A 9,030-nucleotide genomic window follows, 5' to 3' on the forward strand; every position below is an offset into this window, starting at 1 on the left:
TGACCAGCAGCTCTGTAACCAGGAAAAAAGTTCCAGTCTGGACCACTTTGAACCGTCTGTCATCCACTACAAAGAAGAGATCAACCATCAGGACCCACTGCTGAACATTATCCTGACACCTGAGATATAGTTACACAGAACAGGTATGTGAACCTACAAACAAGCAGTGAATCCTGTCACTTGCGGGCACCAGGTCACCCCCAAGGATCACGAGTCGCCCGCTGGCATGTTCTAATAATAGCACAACTCACTACGCTGCGTCTAAAATGTAATTTTATTCTGTTGCTATTCATTTTTAATAACACTTGCATTTAGATAGATGTGAAAACGACAATATCTTTTAAATAAAAATGTTTATTATACATGTAGTTTAGATAAGTTTAGGCGAACTCTGACCTATTTCAGTTCAAAGGTCAATATTGTGCGCATGACAAAACTTTAGTCTTTGTGAAGAGTAAGCTCGAAACCACAGCAAAGATGGGGAGCTGAATGCAGTTTCTAACCCCAAAAACATGGCAGAAAAAAGAAAGAAAACGTATCATTTTCACAGTGAATGGGAGGAAGAGTTCTTTTTTTTACTACCGTATTTTCACGACCATAAGGCGCACCTAAAAGTCTAAAATTACAAAAGAAAAGCTGGCCAGCTTCCACGTCTACTGCAGTGACAAATTTGCCAGCAAAAACATCCAGCCCAGCCACATCACCAACATGGATGAAGTCCCCCTCACTTTCGACATCCCCATGAACCAAACTGTGTAGAGAACGGGGACCAGCACAGTATTAATACGGACCACGGTGCAGAAGTCAGCGTTCGCTGTTGTTCTCAGTTGCCATGGTAATGGACAGAAACTTCCGCCTATGGAAGAGGAAGACGCTGCCTAAAGAAGTTTCCGGCAGGAGTCGTCGTTAAGGAGAAACATGGAGAAGAGAAGAAAATGAGTGGCTCAGGGAGGTTTATGTGAAGAGACCGGATGGTTTTTTTTCACGCATCACTCTCGCTGCTGATCCGCGACTCCGCGTGCGCCCGTCTCACCGCCGGTGTAAAAAGCAGGCGAAGCAGATGAATTCAGAGCTTGCCGTAATCCCAGGAGGCTTAACAAAGAGCTCCAACCGCTGGACCATGGCTTAAACAGGGCATTCAAAGTAAAGTTGTGAGCGGCGTGGGAGCGAAGGATGGCAGACGGCGAGCACAGCTTTACTGGGAGGCAGCGCCGGGCGAGTTACGCCAGCATATGTGAATGGATTGTGGATGCGTGGACTCATTTTTCTGCAGTGACTGTTGCCCGAGCTTTTTTTTGGCATAATTTCTGAACAGGCAGCCGGCAACGTGTGTGGCTGTGACTTTGACAGCAATGAGAGGGAAGCTGGCAGGTTTGAACTCGTCAGAACTTTCCCTGTCCATTATCACCAAAAACTCCCCTAAAATACCTGTGCTCTGCTCCATGCGTGTGCAGAAATGAAAAACGTCCCCTGTGAAACAATTTACCACCGCGCTGAGTTCCGGACATTTTAGGCCATTTGAACCGGTCTCGCCGGTATATGAAAAATTCATATCGTAACACTAATAAACACCGGTTTTCGAACGAACTTACGAACTGGTATACCACCCAGCCCTAGTGGACATGTCTGTAGGTATATGTGTGTGTGGCGCCTAATTGTCTATGCAGCAGCCTGATGCGTATACCTACCTCCTCCTCAAGGTAAAATGTCTCTAAAATGTTAATTTTCCATATCAGTCAGAACTTAACATTAAAAGTTTTTTTTTCTCTCTTTGTCAGAACCTGAATGTTTATGATATTTTCTGTTGGTATTTTAATGATGCATTAATTGATTTGGTTGTTTAAGGTTTTAGATGTTTCCATCATCTCAAGTCTTTGTGTCCATTTGTCCCTCCAGTTCTCCCTCAACAACATCACTGTAAGGAGGAAGAGATCCAGTCTGACCAGCAGCTCTGTAACCAGGAAAAAAGTTCCAGTCTGGACCACTTTGAACCGACTGTAATCCAATTTAAAGAAGAAATCCCAGAAGAGGACCCACTGCTAAACATTATCCTGACACCTGAGATAAATGTACACAGAACAGGTATGTGAAACTACAAACAAGCAGTGAATCCAGTGACTCATGGAGGCTGCAATTGTTTTAAACTAGAATGTATTTTCTGATCATCACATTCTCTGTTTTCTTGTTTCCTTTAATCCTCCAGAGCTCACTCAACAACACATTTGTAAGGAGGAAGAGCTAATTCTAGCTGACCAGCAGCTCTATAACCAGAAGAAGAACTCCATTCTGGACCAGGAGGAACCAGAACCTCCACAGGTTAAAGAGGAACAGCAGGGAGTCTACATCTGGCATGAAGGAGAGCAGCATGTGTTGAATGAGGAATCTGACCCACTTTTTGTGACTGCTGCTAATGAAAGTAACCATATTAAACCTGATCCAAGCTGTGATGTGGTTCTCTCTCACAGCTCTCCAGGAAAGAAGAGTCTAAAATGTAAATCTTGTGGAAAATTCTTTACATACAAAATTCTTACATTATACACACCAGAGAACCCACACAGGTGAGAAGCCATTTTCTTGTGAAACGTGGGAAATATTTCAGTCAAAATTGTGATTTAACTGTCCACATGAGAACCCACACAGGTGAGAAGCCATTTTCTTGCAAAAACATGTGGGAAATGTTTTAATCAAAAAGGTGATTTAACTGTCCACATGAGAACCCATACAGAGAAGCCATATTCTTGCAAAACGTGTGGGAAATGTTTTAGTTGAAAAGATACTTTAACTGTCCACATGAGAATCCACACAGGTGAGAAGCTATTTTTTTTGTGTAACATGTGGGAAATATTTTAGTCATAATCGTCTTTTAACTGTCCACATGAGAACCCACACAGGTGAGAAGCCATTCTCTTGCAAAACATGTGGGAAATGTTTTATTACAAAAGGTAATTTAGCTGACCACATGAGAATCCACACAGGTGAGAAGCAATTTTCTTGCGAAACATGTGGGAAATATTTTAGGAAAATTAATCATTTAAATGTCCACAAGAGAACCCACACAGGTGAGAAGCCATTTTCTTGTAAAACATGTGGGAAATGTTTTAGTCGAAGAGATCATTTAACTTCCCACATAAGAACCCACACAGGTGACAAACATCTGTGACAGTTTCTGTGGTAGTCATCACATGATGTCACACACATAAGAAGCCATATGTTTGCAAAACAGGTGAACCATAGAGTGTAGAGAAGTTTCTTGGGAGGGTTTCCTTGAAGAATGACCAAATAAATACAAAATACACATATTCTGCATTTATGGACTAAAACTGAAGGTGTATGTTTGCATTTACTTTCAGCACTGTTAGGTATATGGTTTCTTTATGAATACTATTGAATGTGAACTGACAGCTGTGACTGAGATCTGCCATGTTAAATTGTGTTTATGTCTCAAACCAATAAAACAACACTTAGATTTGATGTAACCAATGTAATGGTGTGAGAAATGTTTCAGTCGAAACGTGCTTTAACTGTCCACATGAGAACCCGCATGTCTCTTGCAAAACGTGGGAAATGTTTTAAGAATAATTTCCAGACGTAACGTAACTAAACATCCGATGTTACATACTTTCATACTTTAAGTTCATGCAATTTCCCCATTGTAGGGACAAACCTCTGCGTTTATTCAATCAGGTGTACATGAAGGTAGAGATACTTTGTTTTTTTTTAGATCCAAATTATAGATGGAAAAAACACAAAGACACATATATTGGAAGATATTAAGGTATAATTAGGGCCCAAGCACCAAATGGTGCAAGAGCCCTATTGAAATGCAAGTGTTTATTATACTTGACTCTGGTTCCGGATCCGGTTTTGCGATTTTGACCCCCTGAACGTGCTCAAAAACTTGTCCCCCCGATGAAAATCGCAACTTGACACTTCGCCATTGGCGGGCGTGGCAGCATGACTCTGCCTAAAGTGTGAAAATATTCACCACAAGTGCTACAGACTTGAGACACGGTACACTGATGTATCGCCTCGTGACAAGAAAAAAATGTACAGGAAGTCCGCCATTTTGAAATAACCACGCCTTGTTCCAATTTGCACACCCCGCACTTTTGCGAATTCCTCCTAGGGGAATTGCTAAATACAGCTGAAAATTGGTGCACTTAAGGGGTCAGGGACCAAAAGTTATCAAAAATGCAGCACTTCCTCATATGGTCTGGCTGTGGCGCCACCACAAAGTTGACCCTTCACCAACGCACAGGAAATGGATGTATTTATGGCTGTTTCTCCCACATACTTCATCCGATGTGGATGAAAAAAATCAGGCATGCTGAGCCTGTCATTCTAAACAGATTGATATGCAATGAGCTGAAACTCTCATAGCACCACCTACTGGCGGTATGAATTGTATTCAGGCTGATTATCCATGTTCCACACCTCGTATTTGAACAAACTCCTCCTATGGAAATACTCTGACAGACCTGAGATTTTGTCACATGGTTCTGAAGACATGGCTGAGCAAAAGTTATCAAAAACGTCGTGTGGGCGGGGCATCATCAACAGGTGACCCTTCGCCACCATAGAGAAAGCTGCTGTGTTTCTTGATTTGTTTCATCCTACCTGCCTATTACTCTATCATGACATCAGCCCCAGTACACCTTTTCATATCACCTTATCATCATATGTGGGCGTGGACACATGGCTCAGCAGTGCCCCCTGGAATGAGATCTGCTTCCCCGTTTGACCTACAGACACGAAAATTGGTACGCATATGTATCACCTCTAGACAAGAAAAAAAGTCTCTTGGAGGTATACTGTAAAACACAAAGGAAGTCCGCCATTTTGAAAAAACTGTGCCATTTTGCATTTTTCACTCCCTGCACTTTTACGAACTCCTCGATTTCTCCAATCCACCTGAAACTTGGTCTGGTTACTCTTAAGGCATTAGGTACCAAAAGTTATCAAAAACGCAGCACTTCGTCACACGGTCTGGCTGTGGCGCCACCACAAAGTTAACCCTTCACCAACACACAGGAAATAAATGTATTTTTGGCTGTATCTCCCACATACTTCATCCTATGTGGACAAAACCTTTTAGTCATGCTGAACATCGGATACTGCACAGATTGACATTCTGATATGCTAGAGTCACTGCGCCACCTACTGGCCGGAGGACCTGTGTTTTGCTGTACTCTTCTGCCCTGCAGACCACAGCTCGTGCCGGTAACGCTGGGAGAGAGGTTGTGGGACGATAGGAGAGACGGCGGCTGTTGGTTCCGCGGACCGCAAGGGCCCGTCATCGCTGCTCACAGGTTTAATTAATTTTGTATTTATTTTGTATTTTTTTATACTTAGATATTAATCTTTACATTATCAAAGTAACCAAAAGTAACTTCATATTTTACACATAATGTGTGTGTGTGTGTGTATACCAATTTTTAATGATGACGGAGGTAGAGTTTGAGATGTCCGGAAACGCTTTCACAGTGAGTTCCAATGTACGGTGCCAGACATTGAATGCATCATATGGGAATTAGCTGTACCCACTCTGATTGTTTCCCACCTTCGCCGTTGTTGTGTTTTTAACGCATTGTTTTCAGACTGTGACAGCCTATGCCGAAATAGCGGTAGCCAGCAGGTGAAAATCTTTATTGGCTATCCAATGACATCCGTGGGTCTATCTTTCAAGAGCGAACCACATTGCTAGGTCAGAAATAGCATCCCCAATCAAATATCCAGGTCAATCTTTTGTCATCCAATCACTGTGCATGGTCAGACTTTCTCTCAAACGTCCAATCACTGCAGGCGCTCAATCTTTCGTGACACACATACTACCATACATCATTTGATTGTCGATTGACTGTCATTTGATTCCCACTGTCAAGTCAAGCACTAGCGAGCTACTAACAGCACAGCAATCAAAAGTCAAGAAAAAGAGGTGTGTTTCTATGTCATGTCGCTAAAAGTTGTGTATTTTATTAAGCAATTTTTACACAATATTCACGTTACCACTCTCCGAATTTAAATACAGATTAATAATTAAAAGTGCCAGCAGCAGCTTGCGGCTATTTTGTGTATGGCGATTAGCATTAGGGTAAACTAGAATAGTACCTAGAGCTAGGTTTGGGAAGCTAGATGTTTTCAGCTAATATGTGTCGTTCATTAAGATGTTCTATTTTACTTAAGTAAAAGTAGTGTTTCATCAACAGTCTTACTTTTAAATGTGCAGAAATCCTATAATAGGCATATTACACAGGTAAGACATTAAAATTGCAACTGTTGTCCTCAGTTAATGTCCTGTGTGTCCTGAGACAATCCATCATTCATCCATCAAATGAATGAAAACCATCATTCATTCATTTAGTGGAAGTTTTCAAGTAAACAAACAAATACTTAACTTTCCACCTTGCTGAACTTGTCCAGATTACCTGTGGCCAGTTTCATCTGTTTTGGTATGGCTATAATGGCAGTAACGACCATGTTATTCCTATGTCGTTTGCGTTATGTTCATTATTATATTGACTTTTTACTGTGTGTTCTGTTTTATGTCAGCTGGACTATCATGTCAAAGTCACACAAAGCGATGGGTGATGGGGAATGGCTGGCAGAGGTTTGCCAGCTCAGGAGTGTGGCCATCTGAAGAGGGCAACAGACCTGCTCCTCGACAAAAAAAAGTAGCTTGAACTCTACAAGAAGGTGTGGATAACAACCCCAGCACCAGTACAGCCTTCTCACCTGGCAGCAGCACAGCACACTCCAGCACTTGTAGCCCAGCTGACAGCAGTGCTGCACCTGCTGCCCCCAGAAACTTGACCTCTGGCACCAGGCCTAAACTATTATTGAAAATGGTTAGTAAACTGCATTATTACAGTATTGCATGTGACACAAATACTTAGTAAAGGTTTTATTTTTCACCTTAACCGCCTAACCCTTTTACCAGTTTGAGAAGTCAAGGTTCGGAGGATCGCAGTCAGCTGCAACTAAACCAAATTTAGTTCAGAGGAAACCCCCTCAGGTCAAAATTATATAACTTTATTTTGTACGTAAGTTTAAGCGAAAAGTAAATTTTTATTACTGTTCATTCCACTTAACCATGTCCCGACGTTTGAAGTTGTATACAACATGAGAGCGCATGTCTTACAGGGGTAGAGGTAGGTAGAGACGTTCTGTTTTTTTCCTCGAAAAGAGGAGGCTTTAGGCTTTTCGGGGATCTTTTCCGCATGTCTGTGTGACGTACCCTGGCTGCAATACTCGATTGGCAAATCAGTGTCCAATCAGACCATCGAGCAATATCACGAGGGGCTCAAACATCCAATTGTAGAGCCTTTGTGCTCTGACGTAAACACCAAAGATGGTTGAAGGACAAGAGAACTCTCTCCTCTGACTAGCTGGGTCGTTCACACGACTGAAAAGCGTCTCTGAACGCAATAATAGACGCGTAGCGGACCGTTATCTCAACCCGAAAGTGCGTCGTTCTGTATACCCCTGTCATACACTGTCATACACTTATATATCTTACTGGAAACGTTTTATTTGACGTTTTAGCGTTGCTATGTTGCGCTGACAAAACATAGCAACGGAAGTTACATCGAAGACGTTCCGGGTGAACAGGGGTCGCTCTCCCCCACCCCCACCTTATCAGAAAGGTGGGGGTGGGGTAGGTTCACGCCTCAGCCCATCAGCAGTCTACACAAGGAGTTGTATCAAGAAAATAAAGCTCAATTGACACACAGGATATTCCTAGAGTAGCTGACAGCCCAGCTGTGAGGCAGACCTGTAACAGTGGCATCAAAATCAATGGAGCGAATGGCACTTTTTTCACTTATGGTGTAATAAATTACATTTGTACTATAGTTAAAACCTTCATTTTTTACACACTTATCCCTAACACCCTAAACTACATGTTCATAATGGGGGAGAGTTTCGTTACAGTTTTCCTCAGTGTTTTTTCAATAGATATGTATGAATTTTATTTTTCGCATTTTTTTTTCTTTCTCTTTCTGGTGCTAGAATTTTTATTACAGTCATATAACACCACTATAGCCTGAATATTATGAAAGCCCAGGTTCTCCTGAAAAAAAAAGATGTATATTACTTGATTGTGGATTACAAGATGACTATTTAATGAGCAGTAAAACACAAAGAATGCCAGGCGAGGAAAGTCCCCAAAAACACCCATAGACCTTGAAGGGTTTTAATTAAACTTCACATGACCACTACAGATTCCAAAGACACCAGATACCCCATGTCCTCCCACCTCATCTGTTCCACCTGCTGTGCAGCCTTGCTCAGAAAGGCATTGTTTGACAGGAAATTGGTCCCCGACTTCTCTCCTCCTGGAGTATACACAGGTAGATAAAATATCACAAATCCTCACCATGCTATTCATGTAAATGTTTTTTTATTGGTGTCAACAATGTCCTTAGTCATTTCTGAGAAACCTTTTAATTTTACAATTTCCTCATTACAATCCACAGGAGAGCTCATCGGGGTACAATATTTGTTGAGGCAGACCAATCAGCCTCCAGAGGACATGTCCCCCAGCTCGGAGAGGATCTCAGAGTTACCTGAGGAAATTCAGGTCGCAGAACTTGTGGACCAAGATGAAGGCTTCGTGGACACATTGGGAGAGGAAGCCTCCCAATTGTGCAGTTTGGTGGAGCCACTTGCCCCACTGCCATCTATCCAGGGTCCATCTTCAGTGCCACCGGCTGCCCAGGGTCCATCTGTTTCTGTGCTGCTGCCTACAATGGTAAGATTGCATTTGGTAGAAAAATTGCCAGTGATGCACATCATGTCATTTACACACAATGTAAGTTATCACAGACTCCCATTGTCCCCTATCTTTCTCGGTCCTCGGCCCAGGCTCTCCTGCTGCCTGCTGCCCAGGGGCCGTCTACTCTGCCAAGCACTGCTCCTGGTCCGTCTCTGCTGCTGCCTGCTGCCCAGGGGCCGTCTCCTCTGCCACACACTGCTCCTGGTCTGTCTCCGCTGCTGCCTGCTGCCCAGGGGCCATCTCCTCTGCCACACACT

The 9,030-nt window shown here is 42.7% G+C and overlaps 1 pseudogene; it reads left to right on the top strand.

Annotated features, from left to right (window-relative positions):
• Positions 1-2,543: 2,543 nt before the first annotated feature.
• On the top strand, positions 2,544-3,615 carry LOC114427067 (gastrula zinc finger protein XlCGF17.1-like; annotated as a pseudogene).
• Positions 3,616-9,030: the final 5,415 nt, after the last annotated feature.

The sequence above is a fragment of the Parambassis ranga genome, chromosome 2 (genome assembly GCF_900634625.1).
Source record: "Parambassis ranga chromosome 2, fParRan2.1, whole genome shotgun sequence".
NCBI classification, from domain to species: Eukaryota; Metazoa; Chordata; class Actinopteri; family Ambassidae; genus Parambassis; species Parambassis ranga.